The sequence below is a fragment of the Homalodisca vitripennis genome, chromosome 1 (genome assembly GCF_021130785.1).
Source record: "Homalodisca vitripennis isolate AUS2020 chromosome 1, UT_GWSS_2.1, whole genome shotgun sequence".
Taxonomy (NCBI): Eukaryota; Metazoa; Arthropoda; class Insecta; order Hemiptera; family Cicadellidae; genus Homalodisca; species Homalodisca vitripennis.
The window spans coordinates 223444210-223468744 of NC_060207.1; the positions used below are offsets into that span (position 1 = coordinate 223444210).

The 24535-nt window shown below is 33.1% G+C and overlaps 3 non-coding genes across 3 annotated transcripts; 2 read left to right on the forward strand and 1 right to left on the reverse strand.

Annotated features, from left to right (window-relative positions):
* Positions 1-10261: 10261 nt before the first annotated feature.
* Positions 10262-10335, forward strand: Trnai-aau. The gene has a single exon. It is a non-coding gene; the product is annotated as a tRNA-Ile (tRNA).
* Positions 10336-12365: 2030 nt separating this feature from the next.
* Trnai-aau lies at positions 12366-12439 on the forward strand. Its single transcript has one exon. It is a non-coding gene; the product is annotated as a tRNA-Ile (tRNA).
* Positions 12440-20693: 8254 nt separating this feature from the next.
* Positions 20694-20767, reverse strand: Trnai-aau. The gene has a single exon. It is a non-coding gene; the product is annotated as a tRNA-Ile (tRNA).
* Between the last annotated feature and the right edge of the window lie 3768 nt (positions 20768-24535).

Sequence of the window (24535 nt, forward strand, 5' to 3'; positions counted from 1 at the left end):
GTCTACTCGTAAAGTATCCTTATGATAATATGCATATTTGTACATAGAAACGGTACATATTTTTAAAAAGGCCTTGAAAAAAGAAGGTGTTTATTCGTCCAGACAAATGAAAATTTTCCATGTACAGATATACAAGCATATAGTAGCCACACCTTTTGTTGTGGAACAGGCTTTGTCGAGGTTCAAGCAAAATTTCAACTCATACCTCACTTTGTAATAAAATTGCTTGCGAATAGTAAAAGCCAAAGTGTACAAACACAAAGTAAACAATAATATATAATATTCGCGTATTTTTATTACAGTAAAAAAAAGTTTTAAAGTTAAAGATACAGCAAAAAATAAACCCTATAATAATGAATGAAATATTGGTTGTACAATAGGCATGCACTTCTTTTCAATGAAATAAATTACACCAAGGCTGAATTTGAAGGTTTGTTGTATGTGTGAAAGAATAGCTTTTTAAAAATATTGATTTACTGACGTTTGCGATGCAATAGAAAACTGTGAAATTATATATGATTTGATTTAGAGTAAGATGTACATTTTTTTTTGTGCGAATGTTGACTTCAGCTCCATTCACTTTCCGATCAGTGCAGTGTCTGAAATCTGACGCTGTCACAGGCTTGACTCTTGGAATTTGGACTTGACTACAAAATCAAATACCATTTAGATGAATCGGTATTCTAATTGTCTCACCGGGTGCACAATGTTTCTCAAGCTGACCTGAAGTTTGGCGTGGGTTATATAATTATTCAAGATTGATTCTTAGGATCCACTTAGGATCTTAGGAACGTTGAGCGCGTCACGTAGAAAAACCAGGTGCTGTTTGTTTGGTATACAAGAACCTAAATTTTATCGATTTTTAGTTTGGAAAAGATATTTGATGTAAGATTCACAACTATTAAAATAATTTCGCTAAATACAGAAGCAGTAGAAGATATTTGTTGTCTCTTCTCGTAGGAGTACATGCATTTAGAGCCGACAATTTATGCCAGGTTTTAATTTGTATCAAATAAAATCGTTTCAAGATAAAATTTGAAATTTTTCAGCACGTACTTGAGATATAGCTTCAGACATCTTTTTAATTTTTTATTCACTAATGTCTTAAAATTAGACATTTTAAATAAAACTTACTTTAAGAATATGACACGTTTTCGAAGTTTCGCTAAGCAGTAACTGACTTTCAAAAAATATAATTACTGGAACATTGGGAAATTTAATGCTGCATTGTAGACACTGAAAATATACTTTAAAATATGTGTTGAATCATCGTTACCAAAAAACAAAAAGAAGTGCAAAAGGGAGAGACGCTGGAAAAAGCAAATTTAGGCGTAGCGTTGGTACCCGTGCTGATATTCCCAGTATTGCCAACATCACTGTAGTTGTATCTCACAGAACGCTGCTGCTTAGCTGGAAGAGTGCAGCGCCTGCAATTATGGTTTTAAACCACATTCACAGTTGACTTCTATGTGTTGTGTTGACATTAAAATCACGGCGTTTTCAAACGATGATCTGTCTGTCGTCTTGCTACTTAAATTGTCATTATGTTTTTTTTCTATTTCTAAAATTCACTATCACAATATTGATGTTGTTAACGTTATATAATGACGTTGTTTTTTACTTTTTAAATAGTGAGTATATAATCTTTATAGTATATAATATAATAAGAAACTGATTATTTGTTTGAGAACTTATTGTTATTTTCTAACTGTAGTTTTAGTTTTTTTATGATTTAGTTTTAGTTTGCTTAACACCACAGAATAAAATTCTTCCTGCCACCGTACAATGTTTAATGAGAAACGATAAAGTTGAAATAACAAATTTACCATAAATCATGAAGTGAATATAAATTTCCATTTATTACCATATATGTAGATTATATAATAAAATGGCTACGTGTTGCATGATTTTTACATACGCTCCTTGTACAAGACACGTATTGAGACAAAGTAAACAGTACAGGGTGTTATATAAAAGGAGTCTTAAATCAATACAGAGAAGACTTTCCACACAATGGTATAAAAACTTTAATAAATTTAAAGAATTGCCATACATTATTACAAATTTCGGAGACCATATATTTATATAAAAGCGATTTTACGCGTAATTGATCCTGTTGCCTAACAAAAAATGTGCTCTTTAATCTTATAAAACCAACATAAATGAAGACGGCTCTATGAAGTTTGAGTGTTTCGTGGATTTGCAAACTCTCGGCAACTTTAGTAAAACGTGAGTTTTGCTAGTGTACTGTGAAGACCTCCCTTTGAGATGTAACATTTATCGATGGTATAAGAGTTTGGAGATAATGTTAATTTGTTAAATATAAACAGGTTAGCCAAATAGGTATTGGGCGATAAATTTTGTGACACAACATTTAAAATAACAATGCAGTGATCAAAAATGTAGGTTCTGCAATGTACGTTTCAACACAATACCTAAGAAAACATGCTAGACGCTAATTATGGTTTAAGAACAACGAACTCACGCTCATATTGTTACCCTGTATTGCCAACCAAACCAACAAAATGTCAGATAATTTTGGATATGTGATATTGTAAGTCGGAACTGATGTTTATGACCCACTTACGCAATAGGAACACAATACTCGTTCAACAGGTAAACAGGTAGGTCCCCTTCAATTCATAATTTATGTGTATTCTGGACGATTTAATTGGAGACTGTTAATAATGCTACTTGAAATGTTTGATCTATTTTACTTTTAATATGTCCTTGTCTTTTGTACTATGAATTACATGGCTATGGTTAATATAAAAATATATTTAAACTCGTAGCAATACGTTGTTTTCTGATATTGATTTAATTTCTCACATGCTTTTCTAGTGTGCGCTGCGGTTTGCTAATCTTATCTTGCCTACTATCTGCAGTATAAATCGCCACAATGACGACATATGGGGTGCAAAGGTGGACCTCATGTTGCTGCAGGCACGACGTATGTAGTGGTGTTGTTGCCCGTATCATGCCTACTATCTGCAGTATAAATCGCCACCCTGACGTCATATGGGGTGCAAGGGTGTAACGCATGTTGCTGCAGGCACGATGAGGCGGACCACACGTATGTAGTGACGTTGTTGCCCGTATCCTGCCTACTATCTGCAGTATAAATCGCCACCATGACGTCATAGGGGGTGCAGTGGTGTACCGCGTGTTACTGTCACTGATACCGGGGTAGATTTATACACAATAAACTTCTGCACCACCAAACAGCAACTGGGTTTTTGTGTAACATATTCGTCGCTCGGAACCTTATGAACATGTTACATGTAATAAAAAATATATATATATTCTTACTTATTATTATATGCTTAAGAAATCATCAAATTAAAAGTTATTTGTTATAAAAATTTTTTATTTTAGTATGTAGTATTGATGTTTCTTTATTTACTTATATCTTACAGAAAACAATTTTTATTTAAACATAATTTATGAAAATGTCAATGAAAATTAAGTTTTATATTACTTTTTTATGATTAAAGACATAAATCTAGTACACTCATGCTAGTACTGTAAACATTTTATATTCAGCTGTTTTTATTATTGTACCTGATTAAAAAGGGGGCATGTCTTGCCTACTTTGAATGCTTATTTTTTTATTATTATTATTTAATAATTTCAAGTGGTGAGATCATAGAATTGTTTTCTTTTTTTTAATTCAGAGAAGTAATTTTAAAAGTGCTATAAACTTAACGTTAAATAATTTTCTGGACTCAAAATTGATTGCACAACTTTAAAGAAAGATTAAAGAAGTTATATACCCCATGATATAAATTTGTTCTAATTAATCTTGCAATACAATTGTAAAACATTGCATTTTAATTGCATAAACGTTGTACTTGTATCTTAATATTTTTATATTTATTTAGACGCCGTAGTAAATATTCTGACTCTCAATAATTAAAAATGTGGCTAATTTGATACATAAACAAAGTATGAACAAAATTATATTTAAATAAAGTATATTACATATTTATTCATTGGCTCACGTGTGTTTGAATAAGCGTATTCCTATATATTATGACTTTTCCAAAGTCCTAATAAATATTAGAATTTAGTATGCGTACAAAGTTTCATACATACCAAGTTTACACAAACATTATTTCATCCTTAATAGTTTTTTTTAATCTGAATATGCAATCTGTTTGAAATGTAAAACCCAATATCAGAAAACTTATGTTACCCTTGCACAGGAATTTCGGCTTTTGCAAGCAAATCAGAGAAAAGAGTTTGCATTTTTAGAAATTAATGAACGTACTAACTATATCATACAACAATAACGGTGTTTTAAAAACGCAACATTGTGTAACTGTTAGGCACAACAGACAATCTGATAACAGTTATGAATTACTCTTGCTAGGAAATGTTCCAATATGCGACTGAAGTCAGAGTAATGGGGTCATTCATAATCTGGTCACATCGTGGAACCAGCCGTATGGAGCCAAATAACCCGGGAATGTTTTCGATAAACTACCTGCACATGAATCACCTGATTGTTTAAAGCCAAATTGTAAGTATTCATTGATGTAACAATTTTTGTACTTCTTATATTTTACTGATACGTTGTCCTGATAAATGTTCAAGACTCTGTGTCACTTCGCTATCCTAGGAAAGAAGGTGGAGCTAGCAAGAAAATAGCAAATAGCAGACATACAGAAATGAGTTTTTTTTCAGTCACAAGCAAATAAAAACTGTATGTATAACAGTCTGCTTGCTCGAAATAAATATTAGGACATTGTTTTACAACTTAAAAAAACTTTTTATCTTTACTGAGGTGAATGTTCTTAGCTATATAAAGGTGAATATCCATTGTATTTGTTTAACCACCATATCTCACGAATAAACAAATGTATGCAAATTGCATAACTCGAAGTGCGTTCAAAATACACTAAAAGCTGTTGAGAGTACACAGCAGTCCAACAATTAGTGACCCCAATTATCGCAATTAATGGTAGTTAGCTTTGTTTCTAGATCAAATAAGTTCCACCCATTTTGAACAATAAATTTAAAGCTTTCCTTTCGCAGTATCGAATAATAGTATTGTTTATTACTACAATACTAGTAAGTCAGCCTTCTGATGAATATGCTTGAGCTAAATATTCGTGAGCCCATTACATAAATTAACATAAATTTACGTAAAAACACTCCATGAGTATATATCATTCACCGGAAAAGTGAAATATCCGGGTTCGAGTCCCGGCGGAGCAAGTACTACATATGAAATATTCAGTAGAATATGTTTTAAATAAACTATACAAACATGTGACAATAGCTAGGGTAGAGAAATTTACAAGGTGATTAAAAACCACCAATGGTCGGGCTGATCAGAATCCAAATTATTGATATCGTGTAACTATCCTTCGGTTTCAAGTTATATAAGTTTTTTAATCTATATATTAGTTCGTTCTCGATATATCGTGGGGACAAGCAGAGATTAGTGAAATCTTTTCGGAATGATAAAAAAATCTAAATATTTTTTCTTGAAGAAAATCTTAGCTAATGCTCAGCTAATTATCACCTATATATAATATACAAATTATTTTACTGTATGTTTATTCTTTTTATATACGTCTTTCTCTATAGTGTTATATACTATTTAGACGTATCAGAAGACAAACAAGGTTAACTTACCACTCTGTAATTAACAGTATCACCATTATTGCTTTTTAAACCAATAACCATTAAATAATCATCATAGACATTACGAATGTCCATAAACGAAATGAATCCAATGATCTAAAGTCGATAAGCCTAAAATGTGATCAAGTTAATTACATCCCTCTCTCTTCGACAACAACAATAAAGGGAGTGGATGAATAGCGCTATTCAATTATGGCGTCTTAAGAATTAGCAAGATTATAATCTTTTGTCGGCCGAGACAGTAAAATAACTCCAACGTTTCCTCTTGATCAGAGTTAATTATCAACTTAGGTATCGCTATTCAAAATGGTCCCTAATTTTTTCCCCTTGAACGATATATGTAATATAATAAAGTTGTATTGTATTGTGTATCTAGTATAAATGTATATAATTAAAATTTATTTTTAAAATAGTTTACAATATTGTAAAAGCTACCCAAAAATGGATCCTAATAAGAACATTTTTCAAATCCAGTAAAAAAGACTTCAAATTTAAATTATGCTTTGATTTTTTTAAAATAGAATGTTTGATACTAAATTTATTTTTGTTACCACGGAATATATTACATTTTCAGCTTAGTAGATACATTGGTTATCACAGGAATTAGTCCATCAATATCATTGTTGAAACTGAGGCAAATGAGAAATGGTAAGGCAAGGCATTCATCGGGAGTGATCCTGTATCCAAAACACCCACCCCTGTAAGTCATCCTACCTCCCTAGGAGGGGTATGGGGGGACGATTTTCGAGCTACCTGGCCCTTCAAATTTCCCAGGTACTGATAATCATCTTATTGCAGTTTAGGAAAATAAATTTTACATCTACCTTAGAATATTGTTTTGATTGTTATTAGACTCCTACATGTCATAATCCTACTACTACTTTTTTGTATTAACATATAAATAGTGCAAAATTGAAAACATAGCTCCAGCTCTATATTTTACACCCTCTAAGGCCAGACGGTGCAAAATATTGTGCCAAACGTTATAGATATTTCCATTACATAAATATTAAAAATTTATTTGCTTAAATTATACTTCTATATTTTACAATAAGAAAACATAAAACCTTTGTTTCAGTGAGTTTTCAAACGTCCTCCTCAAATGAAAGAACATTACCAAAATTTCACTGTTGCCATTAATGTAAAATACAAATATTATGCAAGATACGTCGCATTTGAAATCCTCTCGGAAGATTATGTCATATTTATATGACATTTCCACAGACTTTGTCGTCTAAACCGTCATACTTTAATTACATGGATCTATAGACACCATAAATAACATGACTAAATGTGAGAAAGTGTATAAATCAGTTAGTGATAAAATAACTTAATTGTTTCATGACAGTTAACTGTATTGTTATTGAAATATAAGTTTATTTTTTAATTTCATGCATTATAATATTTTTTATTTAGCTGTTTGATTGCATACAACGGTAACTTTTAAACTATAGGTTTTTTTTAATGGTTTCTTAAAAATTTCAGTAAAATGACTAAAATTTGATAAATATGCTGAATTTTCTGCTTTATAGGAGCAAAATATTGCTGTTTATAAAATTTTTAGTTTCTAACATTTTATTCAAAATTTTTATTTTGATGTTACTGGTATAGTGATTTAGAAATATAAAATTCTTGAGAATTAAGCGTTGGGTGTTTTGTTACAAAAGATAATTTATACATATTTTCAAATAAACGTGTTTAATTTGTAGGTAATATATTCTTGAAGGAAACAGGATTTTCCGGACATTTGCCATCATACCGTGATACGTTTCGAAATCTGCAATCTGATCTCTTCTTCAGGTAAATAACTAACTTAACACAGAATTAAAAACTAGGTTAAAAACAAATCATACTAGAGCGTTGTGACACGCGTAAAACCACCACGTGTGTAAACTTCAATAACTCTTAAACATGCACTTAATAAAAAACAAAACACAACACTAATAACTAAAACTGAACAACAGAATACAGATCACAATATATCTGCATTCGCCGACCAACCACCTACGACAGTCGTGGATTGAACTTGTATTGTTTTGTGTTTAGATATATTTATAAAAATAGCAACGTCACCCCAAAAACACTTGAAACACTGAAAAACTTATATAAAGTTAATATTTGAATAATGAACATTCGCGCTCAGTAAGTACCCATCAATGCTATGGAAGTCAGTTTCAAAGTATAAAAAGGTGATATAAGAAGACAAAGATAATGTGGAAGCAGTTTTCGAGATGTAGGAGGCCGTTATCTTGGCGCTAAGAGATCCCCGGGGGCCTGTTGTTGACACGTCAAAGCGCTGTAAAATGGAAGAGTGTGTCGTTAGTGACAAGTCGTCGTAATTTTCCTTAATCCAAAAATCCATTAAAGTTTATTTTAAACATAATACCCCAGTAACCCAACACCATTATTCCAATCTGAAATGTAATGTATTTATTTCTTAAATCTCTGATTTACTAAAACTTGAATTAATATATTTCATGTATCGGTAAAGAAAAACAGAAATATTTTTTAATCTTAATATAGCATATTTTCATAATTTAGCATATAACATAATTTAGAGATCCTTGCGTTATTTTAATATGTATTAAATTTCACTATTAAATATTTTCTAATTAAGAACGACAATCCTTTCTTCTAAACAGTAAAATTACAATCATTTTTATACTTTGACGAATAGGTAAGAGTATAATGTCTTGTCCATTTATTTCACGTCCAATAGACACTCCCACCTTAGGTATAAACAATTTGAATGAGGCACTATTTAATATTATAAACGGAAAGTGAATAGCTCGTAAAAGTGATAAAACAGGAAAGAGAATCTCTGGAATGCTTGGAGCTAAACACTTACAATGCAATTATTAGGCTTTAAGATTAAAAAGTAAATTTATCACCATCTCAGATATGCTAACCCGATTATGATACATAACCTAAAATTATATACCAATATTTAAAAGTGTCTTCGAAACCATTCCTAAAATGTAAAACAGAAACATTATTTGCACAAATGTCGGGTGACATGTAAGCATCACTGATATATTAGGCCATTGTAAGACTTACACACTTAAGAAACCTCTTCCTACTCATTTAATGTTAATGTTTTTTGAATTGAACCCTTGAAGCTGAAAACCAAAATAAGTTTTTAGGTTACATATAAAGCACTTGTAACGAACAATAATAATTCGTATAATTTCAGCTGTTAATTTTAATTAGTGACAAAATAAATATAAAATTCATACAAAATGTAACAAAACTCTAAGAATGGTATTTGTATTAACATAACAATATATTAGCACACTATAATAACATTTTAAGTGACCATGCTGAATAACTGACATATTACTTACCCTCAAGTAATTAACTTTTGTGATTATCTATAACTTTTGAAAATATACCGCCCCTATTCTACCTATTACTGTACTGTTATTTTTGGATTCAAATCTTTCCATTGATAAAGGTAAAACAATCATACTTGTAAAAAATTGTATTCGCTTGTCTAATTCTCCTGAACTTATCTTATCAATTCAGGTGATTTTTTTTATAATATCTATACTTTTGCACAGAAAAACGTTAGACATAAGACACTCCCCCGACTATGTTTACATCTCTGGCAATCCCGACTAAAAGAGCAAACAAAATACGTCAGTTGTCAGTTTCTCTTATTAAGGTTACAATAGGCCGAGGGCGAAACCTTACTTTCACCTCCGTGTAAGTAAGGTTAATTACTTCTCATAACGCTTTATAGTTATGTAACTTACAATATTGAATTGAAATAGCTTCAAATTGAGTCCAAGGCGTAGTAATATAAACATACGAGAACATACGTATAAAAACGATACATTGAATAAAGGATTATAATATTGTCACTTATTTTTAATCCAACAGATCTATGTTATAAGCATATAAATATGTTAGTAATGGGAAATAAAGTAATCTAATCAAATACTTGCATGAATTGGTATAAATTCCAGTAATGCTCTAAAGCAATAATTTGTGAATGAAGTGATAGTATGCTATCGATGAGGCCTTTATTCGAGTTCCAAAAAAAATGAAAGCAATAAACTCTAATCTACCTCCCCTAAATCAATCTTTAATTTAAAATCTCTTTATTAACGATGAGTTTGGAGGTAGGTTTCTTATGTGATTTGGAGTTAAAGTTCCCCACCCTGTGATAAGTGGATTAAAGATACTGTACTGTTACGTTATTTATAATGTTATTCTGGTATACATTTTATAGGAACAGAATAATTTTCCCTTCCGTTCATTATGTCTGAAATACACAAGTAAGGGAATGGATTTGTACTCATATGAAAAACGAAAACACGAATAAACATAATTTTACGGGCATACAGATCAATTGGTTAAAGTGCCGTACTAAACAGATTAAAATGTTTATTTTAAATATTTAATTAGTGTATATTTTCTAGGATCTAGGTAACTTAGTTCAATATAAAAATAAACAGTCAGTATTTTATTTTTATTTTCTGATTTTGCTTTAAAATAATGAAAATCATAATAATAAAACAATTATTGCTCATACATTACAGACGAACTTAATGGTCTAAGCAACGAGAGTCACTGTTAGGTACGGAAATATGCAATCTTAAACATCGGCCCATTAGCTCAGTTGGTTAGAGCGTCGTGCTAATAACGCGAAGGTCGCGGGTTCGATCCCCTCATGGGCCACTTACTTTTTGTTGACATCTAACCGGTTTCGTTTTCAACCATTCACAGATTATAAAAAATGTCGCAAGGATACACACGGTAGCGAACAGAGAAGAATGTTTGTCAATTTATTACTTTTGGTATTAATTTTTTAATTTTAATTAGGAGAATGGTTGTCATTTCAAATAATAGAAACAATCATTAAAAACTGATAAATAGTTTATTTTTTATTTGTAAACTGTTATAAATACTGAATGGTAGGCTTTTAATCCTTCAGTTTTATCCTATCACCTTATGTAGAGGAATCTATTCCATTGACGTAGCTCATTAAATCAACAATAATATTATAACTCCGTAAACAGTGAACAGTGACTGAGACACACAATATTGGCGGTATATTAAAGCGGGAATTTTATACCTTTTTGGTAGATACACCGGTTATGTTTGTGCGCGCTGTCTGTTGGAATACAGCAGCACTATTCGCTTACAGCACACGCCTGTGATTCACCAACACAGGCGGCAACCAAGGTTAAAGTTTCTAACACTGTACAGTATTATACTATATGTCTGGGTCAGCGGCAACTGAGATAAATGGGGTTTATTTAGTTTGTTTATTTCAATTCATGATCATGATACAGTGTTTTATTGCAACTTGGATCTAAACGTACGTAAAGTTATGAAATATTTTTTGTAATTCCATTAACTATCACGTAGGTATTAGTCACATAATTATAAATACTTATAAATAGGACTTATAGAACTATTTAGACATAGCAGGATTGATGTCCCAGACAAAAATGAAATTTTATTTGAGTTTTAATAAGTGATCATAACCAATTCTTAATTTATTCTTTCATCTTTGGTTTGGCAGTCTTAATGTACAATAATATTTCATCACTTCAAGGCAAAATAATACAATTTTAAAAATCATTTACACACATTAATACAACTAATGAAGTCGACATATTGATTGCTGTGACGTGTTTCTTTTATACCAACTTTGTTACAAGCCAGACGTGTAATAAAGTATAGGAATAAATAAATATTTATAACTATTTAAAAAAAAATTAGGTACCATATAGGCCTGTTTCTTTTACAAAACCTGAAAATTTATTTGAACGTATTAAACTTTTATTTGCACGTTTGAAGCAATGCAAACTATTTTAACGTAGCATTTACCTTAACTGATTACAGTAAATAATTATTTTTTAATTTAACATTTTCTTGCTGACAAAATATATCTGGCCAACAAACTAAAACATTCTTAGATGCAGCAGCATTTTACTTCTATATTTAAATTCCAGATTTTAACTCTGTTTAGGATTTCATTATATTTGTAAACCAATAAATCATATATGTTGCTATTTTAACCTGTTATTGCATTTTTTAAATTGCATATATATATATATATATATTATATATATATATATATATATATATATAATTAATGTGGTGTACACTAGACAGTATATTTTAGCCGGTGGTTCTAAATTTTGTCTTGTATAGTTAACTGGATGCATTCAATTCTCTCACAGTTGCAAATGCAAATTCTGACTCAGTTTTGAATTCTAGCGCATATTAATACATCACAGTTCTAAATAAAAATGTTTTGCCAAGTCTTGCAGTGGAATATGTTATAAGTTCCTTTCAAAATGAACTGTTGACAAAGTTTATGTATTACCTAAAAGTAGCCATTATGAAAATTAAAATGTTAATGCGTCCAACTTGCAATGTAATCAGCAGTATCGCTAGTTACAAATATGTACATACCAGAGGATTTCATTATCTTTCTCAGACCGAATCAGACGGTAGGATGAGAAAGCTCTCGGTCCCCAAATAGTTGGCTTAGATATTGAAACTGTTTATATTTAAATACATTTTCAGGTATTTGCTTTGCTCACATTAAAGTCAATATTTTATATTTGTATTTAGAAGATAGTTTAAAAATTAATTAATTAACAATAATAGGAAATTGTTTCTAAATTATACAAGAAGTGTTTTGGACTAAGCAAAACTGCAATGTATTTACATAAATATTTTTATCTTACATCGGCCCATTAGCTCAGTTGGTTAGAGCGTCGTGCTAATAACGCGAAGGTCGCGGGTTCGATCCCCTCATGGGCCACTACATTTTTGTTGACAATTTATAGTTCATATACAAAAAAAACAGATATAGTATAAAATGTCACAAGTTACTGTGAAAGGAATATAACATGGATGCAATTTTGATACCTTTTAACGTTTTTTTTTTTTTTTGTAATTTTTGTTTAAAATAAATTCGAATTTTACCAAATGTTTTACAAAATGTATGGTTATATTTTACAAAATTGGATATTTTTTTATTTTGTTACTTGTAAAATTTATAGATTTTACTGTACAGAAAGAAATATTTTAACATAAAATTGTAAAAATGTAAGAACAAAAGTTATTTTTGAGACGTTCATAACAGAATAGCCGAAAAAAAAAATAACATCTACACGTTAAAATTTAAATTATTGAACGACTCGCTTATGGCCTTCAGTTTTATGTCAATCGCCTTTAGGAGTATATTATAATTACTCCTACGTACAGAAGTGAAATGAGTATTTCAGGAATAAAATACTAACCAATGTAGCAGAGAACTGTTATTGGATTTATTGCTATATCGAAATATTTTTGAAGGACAATGTTTCACCCGAGAAAGAGGCACTTTACGTTTCAAGCTTACTCGTTGAATCGAGTCACGTGGTAATAGCTTGGCGCCAAGCCACCCACACTTGGCGGAAACGCGGGAATATCACAGCCGGTTGGCAGAAAACAGTTGTTAAGTCTGTGCGCGCTATCTTCTGGAAAACAACAACACCATTTTGCTTACATCACATCACTAGGGAGCACAAATACAAGTTATTTCAACAGTGAAACCGATAATGGAGTATCTAACGCGCTGCGGTTTTGATTTTACTCGGTCTTCGACATTTAAATTTATTACTATAAAGTTTAAACAATATTTTAGGAATAAATACATATCTGTTACATTAACATACCAGATATGCTTATTAGCGCTTTTTAGGTATGAGAAAAGATCTCTGTTCTTCAAATGGTTCTCCATAAGTGTTTTAAGTTTGGGAATTTTTGAGTTTGGGAAAGCCACTGACGCACACCAAAGTAGTGTACATCTTCCGTGCCACCCACTACCCAACAAAACTCTTTTTTACCTCTTCAGTACAAGACGCTAGTCTGATACCATTTGTCACATTATATCAGTCTAGGTCTATTGTTTTAGTCCTTTAGAGGGGCTCTATTAAGATTGAGGACCATGGACTCAAACCATTTCCTAAATAGCGTTAAACTTTACTCCATTAGTACCACCCTAATTTGACGTCATAATTTGTCCTTGTCATAGAGAAATTTTGTTATGATGATTTTCGTGACAGACCTCACACCATATTCCGTGAAACAGTTCTTGCACTGGTTTTGGTGGGCGTGTCTTGCCTTTCACAAGTAAATGTAGTGTGAAAGGTTTATCACTAATACATTTTCAGTGTTTCAACAAATGAATAACTACTTTCATTTTCACTTTTGAAAATTATTACCAAAAATTAATGAAGGAACTATCATCTAATAGAATGTAGTATAGATTAAGTACCATATTTATTTGGATAATTTCTATTGTTATTCATCAGTCCATCCTAAAAACATCGTTTAGTAAATTGTACATTTTGATTACAATTATTCAGACAAATATCAGTCGTGATGCACTGGTTTAATTCAACCATTTGCAACCAGGTATTTGGATTGACCAGGTTTGACTATGGTTTTTCTCATGTTGTCTATTCGTCCGTATATCTTCTTCATCGTATGTCCGAAATCTGGTTGGGTTTTTTATGATGTGTTATTGTAAGATATTACAAAACATTCTATTAGTTATATTTTTGTACTGCACCTAGGCAATGACCCCTAGTAATCCGGTACTAAACCAAATACTCCCCCCACCCCCCCCCCCCCCCACCCCCCCCCCCCCCCACCCCCCCCCCCCCCCACCCCCCCCCCCCCCCACCCCCCCCCCCCCCCACCCCCCCCCCCCCACTGTTTCTTTTTATTGGTGAATAGAATAATTTTGAGAAATAGTTTGTGTTTTTATAAAATGGTTTAAAAAAAAAGAGAGCTTGTCCATGGGTAGGGCCAGGTCAAACCCAATTGGTACGACGACTGTCGCGGCATTGAAATGTTGTGGTGTTTTGAATAACCCTTGTGTTCAGGGGAATATGTATATTTAAATTGTTGATTTGATTTGGATTGTGATTGTGATTTTGTTTTGATTTAATTTTGTTCTGATTTGGTTTTTATTTAAATCTTAATTCGTGATAGGGTGGAGCAATCGTATGTCGTCCCCAAACATCAAGTTTAGTGTAAAAACAAGAATCAGTCAAGTGCTGACAATCAGTTAGTGAGGTTCCCGAAGAAACCAGGACAACCCCCAAAGACATCTTGAGGAAGTAGGAACCGTAGCTGAAGTCGATTTAATTCCCCTACCTGGTAGTGATACAGGGAGCAGCCTTGGAGCACTGTCAGCCGAATATTAATCCACTATGCTATGTCCCTAGATACGCCGGTGATGCTGTGTCCGGATCACGTTGCCCTAGAAAAACATTTATGGGTGCGACCATACAAGAGCTGAGCTCACTATGTGTATTTTCATGTGTATCAGGTAACGTGCCACTTATCACCCAGATAGACGACTTCACCTAGGCTATGTACTAACCCATATTGTTGAGCATTTAGAGTTTGTGTGCAGATACACTTCGAACACTACAGTTAAGATAACAGAGCGTAAGAGCCTGGGTGCACTACACGTGAGAGTGCCGTGTGATTGTAGCTTAGTCGCTGACTACCACATTTTGGTTTCAGAAAGCTATCCGTGTAGACAGGAAGCGGATAAGTTAGCTGTGGCACACATACTTCCAGCTTCGTGGTCAAAAATTAAAAACTTTGAAAATCACCTCTAAAATTAATCATGTTTCCAGCACTTTCGAGACACTAGACGAATGCTTAGACAACGAATGGCCTAGTCAGCTGCCGCACTGGAATTTATCTTTTTCAGAACATAGAAAGTTAGAGAGCCCGACGCTTAAGGTTTTGTCAGTGGAGAGGGACATGTATACATCACTGTCAGCCGTGCTGCACTCCATTTTATTTTTGTTTACTAACCATAATTGTTGTGAGAAATCCCCATCTAGTAGGCTTAGGTATAGGAGCATTTTGTGAGAGCAGAAAATGAAATATTCTCCCCGAATCAGGAACAATTTATTGTGGATTTATTTTGTGGCATTATAATAATATTGGTTCTGATTGGTTGTCGGTACGTCGTGGGATTATGGGTAAACTGGAGATCCAAGGTATCGAGACGAAAAGGCGACGGCATAGCGATGACCGCCAAACGTGACGTCAGAGACGATGGCTTGCCAAAGAACTTACCTATCACGGAGGTCGATGGAAAGGAGCTGAGAATCACTCTTGAATGGTGGGACCAAGTTCGTGATCAGGTATAAAGGATACCAGGTAATCGTTGTAACCATAGGTAAACTTCGAGGTAAACTGTATAACTGTGAACGTTATAGTGTATGATTAATAAAATGTCTAAAATATATTATTTCAGGAGATTATTGTTATCATGAATTCGTAAACATGTAAGTCCAGTGTGTGAATGAAAATGTGGGGAGTGTGAAAGTTTGAATGAAAAAAAAAAACCGAGTGGCCACTCAGAGTGAAATGTGAGTGAATATGAGTATTAGCTAATATAAGAGTTTATATTCCAAAACTGTTTATTATGATTGACTAGGTGAAATACATGTTCTGTTTTCAGCGGTACGTATACATACGCCAATATCAGCGTGGAATGGTTAGAAGTTGATTTTGACTAATAATAATTAAATTGTAAACTCATAATTATTCTGTAAATACAGGGGACCCTGAAATAGTTTTTAGAATTCCTAGATTAGGTTAAGACTTAATGTTTAAGAGGATTGGTACGTCGCAATGACATAATAATTTGTTAGTAAAATATAATTGCCTATTGTATTATAACACTGATGTAAAACATTTAATAATAATTTATGTTGTCCTTCCAGTTGTCATTAACGTAATTATGAATTAAGCGTTGACAAGTTAGTTTCTAAGATTGTAAACACCGTATACGAAACCAAATGTTGTATATGGTTATGCTAACCAATGTTAAGAACTAAGTAATTACTTTTGTAATTTGTTTGTAATTTGGGGAATATAAATAATCAAGTATTAACTTGTCAATGCATACAAAGTAACTTATAAGTTGTTCGGGTATAGTTAGCTATTAACATATTCTTGTGTGGTATTGAGGTAGTTATGTTAAAAGATAGTTAGATGTATGTAAAGAATAAAATTTAAGAGATAAGAGCGTTTTTGAAAAACGAAGTCATTTCATGCTAAGTCTTAGAGCACCGGTGGGAAGTCCAGTAGCTCAGAGCCAGGCCGGTGACCCGAGAGGTCAGGTGACCAGAGAGGCCGGACGGCTACTGCTGACCACAGCTACTTTTGTCACGTAGACACTGCCGCTGTGCACAACTTCAGTTACAAAACTTTGTACCACCTCTTGCACTGTAAAATATCTGTATCCTGTAGTACATGGTTACGCTTATAAGGTCCTGCTATAGTTTGTTTCACTTGTCTATGTTAATGAGTAGGAAGATGTCAAATATCTAGAATAGCCTTGTCGTGGACTTATAATTACAATTATTTAGTTTGGGTCCCTATAATAATATCCACTTTGTAAGGTTATTATATATAAAAAAAGTGTTTTTGCAATAGTAAGTTTATAGTATGGGTAGATAATAAGGATTAATGTACTAGTTAGTAATTTGGTAAATAGTTCTAATAATAATATTATCATGTTTGAATTGGAATATCGTCATTGTACTAGATCATAAGAAAGGGCAATATAAAGGATTAATATATTTTGTTTTGTATGACTCGCACAGAACAGCTGAATGGTTCCGGAATGTGTCATGAACTCATTTATTCATATACAATTATAATTTCTCGCTTCAAGTAATTATAAAGACATGTAAAGTTGATTAATGTACTTTTAATATAAAATGTCGAATATACCTACACGTAAGGATAAATGTATAATATAAGGGAATGGACACCACCGCGGGTATTTAAGAGTAAGTTTCTATGAACTAATGTTTCTGTCAAATAAATGCGATTACACCAATAGCAAACATTGCTAACTAGAGTAGGTAGATAGGCTCTCGTAGGACAACATGTTTTTGTAGAAGGCAAACCTTTGTGAGGAACGATTCATTGCCTGTTGCTGGAATATCATTAAAATTAATAAACTTTCCCTGGAAATGTATTAGTGAAGCGGTTCCGATGGGAGCGAACGACTGAGGCTCGTGATCGGGCCGTCCCAACTTCAGAGACTTTATGTGTGATCGAGCCGTCCCAACTTCAGAGACTTTATGTGTGATCGAGCCGTCCCAACTTCAGAGACTTTATGTGTGATCGGGCCGTCCCAACGCCAGAGACTTTATGTGCCAGTGTAAATGACTGTCCCTGAGAAGTGGCTGCCGCAGTGTCGTTTTTTCCCCATGTGTTTCCTCCACATCTAAAGACAACTATTGACTGTTGGAGAACCCCGACCGCTAGCCACACTGTTAGCGATACGCGGTGAGGGTAGACGCCATGGTAACTTGTGCACGTGACCCAGCCGCCCAGCTGAACACAACCAAGGGACCAGCTGCCAGGGCCTGAAAGAATGAAGAAGACGAACTCCTAGAGGGCATCCACCCCAACAACCACCCTTAATTTGGCTGGGGGTGTGTGACGTCGGGGCCCATGTTCCCGCCGTCTGGAAGTACTGGAGGGGGAGGTCAGCAAGGTGAGCGCCCGAGGCGGTGTGTACGTGAGAGGACTCCGGCGCGAGCGGACGTCCGAGCTCCCTGAGGGCCGATCTAGTGTAGGGCTTAGCCTAGTGATGCTCGTGACGCGTGGTGTCCATGGGTTCGGAAGTGTTGTCGTTTAAATAAAGTTGCTGTAATCTGAGCTGCGTTTGATTCCTGAGTACACCCCCTTCGCCCCAGCTGAGCAGGAGGCGTGACAATATATAAACGACTGCCTAAGCAAAGATCAAAGAATAAATTTAGAAAACGTTATGATCAGCTATTAAATTATCATTTATACCATTTTGGATTTGAATAAAAATTTCATTTTCGGCTGTGACACCAATCAGATTAAATCCTGTATTAAGCCTCAACAAAATCACTCATTTGGGCATTTTGAAGTTCCACCTCTATGACTACTTTAAATTACTTTTATTAGTACTTTAAATAGTTCTTTACAGTACTATTTTAAGTACTTTTAATTTTGAGTGACTAATAACTACGTGATATTCAATGCACTTACGAAAAACATTTCAGAACTTTACGTACGCTTAGATCCAAATTGCAATAAAACACTGTATCTTGTTCATGAACTGAAATAAACATCAAGATTCCTAAATAAACCCCATTCATCTCAGTTGCCGCTGACCTTGATAGATTAATAGTGTGCAGTGTTACGTAGTTTAACCTTGGTTGCCGCCCGCAATAAATAACCTGGTGAATCACAAGCGGGGGCGCACAAACGGTCCAAGGGACAAGCGATCCAATTTTTCTATTGGAAAACACTAAGTACAAATCAGAGGGCAGAATGGCGGTGGGGGCGTGGTTTACCCAGTGGTTTACGCAACCTCCAAAGTAATACAAGCAAAGAGTATCAGGCGCACAGAGGTTGGCAAGAGAATTGGATGATGCTACCCTCACAGCTGCTTAGGAAGAGGGCGATGAGAGCCCACCGTACTCACGACGGATGTATTAGATAAGACAATGAAATTGCAGCCGCATTTTAGTTATCTCTATACACATAAGTTTGTTGTATTTCTTGATCACATATTACATCATATTTTTGCAGTTCAAAAACTGCTTTTATCTATTACCAGCCCAATTCTATGCAGCTTTAGTATAGACTGCTTTTCTAAAGAAGATCAGTTTTGTGTTTTTAATTTTAAGCGCTCTCTACTTTAACCAATTAACAAGAAAATATTGACAATAAAAATATCTTATTCAGAAATTGTAAGAGACATCTCTTGGGATATTTAGGAGTATATTGTTTTAAAATTCTAAATTAATGATATAGCAACGATATCCATAATTGGAAGTAAGAAAATCAATAATTACGTCATGTGACTGCCGTAAGAATTTGTCATCATTCAGCACAAGCGTATATTGCGTAATTCGGCAGCCGTGTATGTGTATTTAGCGGCGAACAGTGTTTCTAGATTTTATTTATGAATATCAAGTACAATCACATAGCGGCTATGAATATTGTGCCTGTGTCAGGCCTGTCCCGGAGCTGTGAATTACAGAGTCCTGTCACGCTCACCGCGTACAGGCGTAGGTTAAACGGTTAAAATTTATTGTATTTTTAAAAGAATGTTCCACCGCGGCGCCTCAATCGATCGCCAGTTTGTGATGGAATCGGTGATCGCCAAGGTTCTGCTACCTGAACCTCTATCCATCTCTGCGCGCCTGATACTCAGTTACAGGTGGAAACATTGAAAACGCTGCCTTTATCTTGGCTCAATTTCTATTGGTTAGTTAAAAATTCATAACTCTGTTCTTAAATGGCTATATTTTTGTTATGGGCGGAGCTGGATCGGTATATTTTTGTTATGGGCGGAGCTGGATCGGTTGTTTTCCTTGGACCGTTTGGGTGAACCCCCTTTTTGAGGTTGCGTAAACCACGCCCCCACCCGCCATTCTGCCCTCTGATTTGTACTTAGTGTTTTCCAATAGAAAAATTGGATCGCTTGTTCCTTGGACCGTTTGGGTGGACCCCATCACAAGCGTGTGCTGTAAGCGAATAGTGCTGCTGTATTCCAACAGACAGCGCGCACAAACATAACCGGTGTATCTACCAAAAAGGTATAAAATTCCCGCTTTACCACCAATATTTGTGTGTCAATACAGTGACTGCACTGTTCACTGTTTACGGAGTTATAATATTATTGTTGATTTAATGAGCTACGTCAATCGAATAGAGTACTCTACATAAGGTAATAGGATAAAACTGAAGGACATAAAGCCTACCATTCAGTATTTATAATAGTTAAAAAAATAATAAAACTATTTATAAGTTTTTAATGATTGTTTATATTATTTGAAATGACAACAATTCTCCTAATTAAAATAAAAATTAATACTAAAAGTAATAAATTAATTTATGAAAATTCTTCTCTGTTAACTACTATATGAATACTTACGAGATTTCTTATAATCTGGGAATGGTTTATCGAAACCTTTTAGGTGTCAACAAAAATTAAGTGGCCCATGAGGGGATCGAACCCGCGACCTTCGCGTTATTAGCACGACGCTCTAACCAACTGAGCTAATGGGCCGATGGGTAAGAATGCACATTTCCGTACCTAACAGTGACTTTCGTTGCTTAGACCATTAAGTTTCTTGTGTAATGTATGAGCAATAATTATTACGATTTTAATTATTTCAAAGTATATTCTGAAATTAAAAATAAAGTATTGAGTGTTTATATTTATATTTGAACTAAGTTACCTAGATCCTAGAAAATATACATTAAATCTGTAAATATAAACATTTTAATCTGTTTAGAACGCCACTTTAACCAATTGAGCTGTATGCTCGTAAAAGTTATGTTTATTAGTGTTTTCGTTTTTTAAATCAATATTTACTTTTCATATGAGTACAAATCCGTTCCCTTACTTCTGTATTTTAGAGATAATGAACGGAAGGGAAGTAGTATTTTGTTTCTATAATATGAATACCAGAATAACATTATAAATAACGTAACAGTACAGTAACTTTAATCCGCTTATCAGAGGGTGGGGAACTTTAACTCCAAATCACATAAGAAACCTACCTCCAAACTCATCGTTAATAAAGATATTTTAAATAAAATATTGATTTAGGTGAGTTAGATTATAGTTTATTGCTTTCATTGATGTTTTAGAACTCGAATAAAGGGCTCATAGGCAGCATACTATATTTCATTCATAAACTATTCCTGTAAAGCAATAATAGATTTTATACCAATACGTACCATTATTTGAATATATTACTTTATTTTCCATTACTAACGTATTTATACGCTGTAATATAAATCTGTAGGATTAAAATTAAGTGACAATATTATAAGGCATTATTCAATGTTAGATTGGTCAACACGTCTCATATGCTTATATTACCACGCCTGGGACTCAAATTGAACGTATTTTAATTCAACATAGTCAATTACATAACTACATAGCGTTGTGGGAAGTAATTAACCTTACTTACACAGAGGTGTAAGTAAGGTTTGACCTTCGGCCTATTGATATATTGATAAGAGAAACTGACCACTGACCTAGTTTGCCCTTTCAGTCAGGATTGTCAGAGCTGTAAACATAGTCGGGGGACTGTCTAATGTCTAAAGTTTTTCTTCGCAAAAGTATAGATATTATAAAAAATTTACCTGAATTAATAAGAAAAGTTCAGGAGAATTAGGCAAGCAAATAAAATTTTTCCAAGAATGTTTTTTTTACCTTTATTAATGGAACGATTTAAATAAAAAAATAACAGTACAGTAATAGGTAAAATAGGGGCGGTTGATTTTCAAAAGTTATAGGTAATCACAAAAGTTAATTGAGGGAAAGTAATATGTCAGTTATTCAGCATGGCCACTTAAAATGTTATTAGAGTGTGCTAATATTTTTTTGGTTATGTTAATACAAATATAATTCTTAGAGTTTTGTTGCACCTCATTTAATAAGATAAGTTCAGGAGAATTAGACAAGTGAATACAATTTTTCCAAGTATGTTTTTTTACCTTTATCAATGGAGCGATTTGAATAAAACAATAACAGTACAGTAATAGGTAGAATAGGGGCGGTTGATTTTCAAAAGTTATCGATAATCACAAAAGTTAATTGAGGGATGTAATATGTCAGTTATTCAGCATGGCCACTTAAAATGTTACTAGAGTATGCTAATATTTTGTTATGTTAATACAAATATCATTCTTAGAGTTTTGTTACATGTTGTATGAATTTTATAATTATTTTATCAGTAATTAAAATTAACTGCTGAAATTATACGAATTATTAATGTTCGTTACAAGTGCTTTTATACCTAACCTAAAAACTTATTTTGGTTTTCAGCTTGAAGGGTTCAATTCAAAAACATTAACATTAAATGAGTAGGAAGAGGTTTCTAATGTGTGTAAGTCTCATAATGGCCTAATATATCAGTGATGCTTACATGTCACCCAACATTTGTGCAAATAATGTTTCTGTTTTACATGTTAGGAATGGTTTCGAAGACACTTTTTAAATATTGTTATATAATTTTAGGTTATGTATCATAATCGGGTTAGCATATCTGAGATGGTGATAAATTTACTTTTTAATCTTAAAGCCTAATAATTGCATTGTAAGTGTTTAGCTCCAAGCATTCCAGAGATTCTCTTTCCTGTTTTATCACTTTTACGAGCTATTCACTTTCCGTTTATAATATTAAATAGTGCCTCATTCAAATTGTTCATACCTAAGGTGGGAGTGTCTATTGGACGTGAAATAAATGGACAAGACATCATACTCTTACCTATTCGTCAAAGTATAAAAATGATTGTAATTTCACTGTTTAGAAGAAAGGATTGTCGTTCTTAATTAGAAAATATTTAATAGTGAAATTTAATACGTATGAAACTAACGCAAGGTTCTCTAAATTATGTTTGCTATATTAAGATTAAAAAATATTTTTTTTGTTTCTTTACCGATACAAGAAATATATTAATTCAAGTTTTAGTAAATCAGAGATTTAAAAAAAATGCATTACATTTCCGATTGGAATAATGATGTTGAATTAATGGGATATTATGTTTAAAATAAACTTTAATGGATTTTTGGATCGAGGAAAATTACGACGACTTGTCACTAACGACATACTCTTCCATTTTACAGCGCTTTGACGTGTCAACAACAGGCCCCCGGGGATCTCTTAGCGCCAAGATAACGGCCTCCTACATCTCGAAAACTGCTTCCACATTATCTTTGTCTTCTTATATCACCTTTTTATACTTTTGAAACTGACTTCAATAGAATTGATGGGTACCTACTGAGGGCGAATGTTCATTATTCAAATATTAACTTTATATAAGTTTTTCAGTGTTTCAAGTGTTTTTGGGGTGACGTTGCTATTTTTATCAATATATCTAAACACAAAACCATACACGTTCAATCCACGACTGTCGTAGGTGGTTGGTCGGCGAATGCAGATATATTGTGATCTGTATTCTGTTGTTCAGTTTTAGTTATTAGTGTTGTGTTTTGTTTTTTATTAAGTGCATGTTTAAGAGTTATTGAAGTTTACACACGTGGTGGTTTTAAGCGTGTCACAACGCTCTGGTATGATTTGTTTTTAACCTAGTTTTTAATTCTGTGTTAAGTTAGTTATTTACCTGAAGAAGAGATCAGATTGCAGATTTCGAAACGTATCACGGTATGATGGCAAATGTCCGGAAAATCCTGTTTCCTTCAAGAATATATTACCTACAAATTAAACACGTTTATTTGAAAATATGTATAAAGTATCTTTTGTGACAAAACACCCAACGCTTAATTCTCAAGAATTTTATATTTCTAAATCACTATACCAGTAACAGTAAAATAAAAATTTTCAATAAAATGTTAGAAACTAAAAATTTTATAAACAGCAATATTTTGCTCCTATAAAGCAGAAAATTCAGCATATTTGTCAAATTTTAGTCATTTTACTGAAATTTTTAAGAAACCATTAAAAAAAAACCTATAGTTTAAAAGTTACCGTTGTATGCAATCAAACAGCTAAATAAAAAATATTATAATGCATGAAATTAAAAAATAAACTTATATTTCAATAACAAAACAGTTAACTGTCATGAAACAATTAAGTTATTTTATCACTAACTGATTTATACACTTTCTCACATTTAGTCATGTTATTTATGGTGTCTATAGATCCATGTAATTAAAATATGACGGTTTAGACCACAAAGTCTGTGGAAATGTCATATAAATATGACATAATCTTCCGAGAGGATTTCAAAAGCGACGTATCTTGCATAATATTTGTATTTTACATTAATGGCAACAGTGAAATTTTGGTAATGTTCTTTC